The sequence below is a fragment of the Myotis lucifugus genome, unplaced genomic scaffold, assembly GCF_000147115.1.
Source record: "Myotis lucifugus unplaced genomic scaffold, Myoluc2.0 scaffold_597, whole genome shotgun sequence".
Taxonomy (NCBI): Eukaryota; Metazoa; Chordata; class Mammalia; order Chiroptera; family Vespertilionidae; genus Myotis; species Myotis lucifugus.
Window position 1 is genome coordinate 250,315 of NW_005871645.1, and position 1,324 is coordinate 251,638.

Below are 1,324 nucleotides of genomic sequence, written 5' to 3' on the forward strand. Positions count from 1 at the left end.
TGCTCAGGGGAGGGAGGGCTCTCAGACAGAGGGTAACCTCCTAGCTCCCAAGGTGCGTCTGCAATTCCCAAATCCCGGGACTGTAATGGCATTGACTGATTCTCCATCCAACGTGAAAAGACACTTAGAGTAAGGATAAGCCTTTTTAAAAATATATATATATTTTCATTGATTTCAGAGAGGAAGGGAGATGGAGAGAGATAGAAGCATCAGTGATGAGAGAATCATTGATCGGCTGTCTCCTGCATGCCCCCCACTGGGGATCAAGCCTGCAACCCAGGCATGTGCCCTGACCAGGAATGGAACCAGCGACCTCCTGGTGCATGGGTTGACGCTCAACCACTGAACCGCACTAGTCAGGCATGGTTATTACTTTTATTAGTAGTCATTTTAAGGCAGAGCTGAGCACATATCTGGGTCCCAGCTGGAGAGGTATGCAGAGGGTACCAGGAGATTCTGGTGGGTAATACAGACCATTCACAACCATCTTGTGACCGTCTGGTGAACTCAGATGTTCTTAAATGAATGAGATGATAGAAGGCCGTTAGCTCAAAGCGGGGTGGGCGTGTGAGTGCATGTCCTTGTGTGTATGTGTGTGGTGGGCAGGGCAGGAGAGGATCGTATTAAAATATTCTTTGCCAGGTGAGGATCTGTGTAAGGTAATGGAACTCCCCGTCACTATTTGTCACCCAAGTTCTTACCTGGAACTGGCAGGGAAAACCCATCACCTTTGGAAGGGTCCTCATTAGAAGCATCGCCCTGAGAGGATGACTGTGTCCTCGGTTTGGGCATGGCTGGGACCTCTGTTCTCAGGTGTGGACCGACCCCGCGGTGACAGGCCTGCCCTGAGCAGACCCACGCTTGCTCCTGCAGCGTCAGCAAGCCCCGTGGTGTCTGGAGAGTGAGAGCTGAGAGGGATCGCAGGTGGGCACTGACGGAGATAGTCCTGCTATTCTCTTCCTTCTCCTTCTAATAAGTTAGGAAACTGAGGCCCAGAGCGGTTAAGGGACTTACTGAAAAGCAGAAAGCTGGGATGAATTTTTGCTGCTAAGGTCCAGCTGGGGTTCAAGTCCAATTCTGCCCGACTCAGAGCCCTGCTCTCCTTGCAGAACCTGTGGCTTCCGCCCACTGTCCCCGAGCAAAGCGTGGGCCCGAACGTCCTGGCAACACCATCGTCTGCATTTTCCTAGGTCATTCCCGCACTGGTACGTCCCATTATAATATTCTTCCTCCTTCTTCTGTTCAGAGCAGTTAACTTCGCTTCATTATTATTTCATTGGGCTGAGCTTTACTGAAACACAACCTTTAATTTGTTTATTTCACA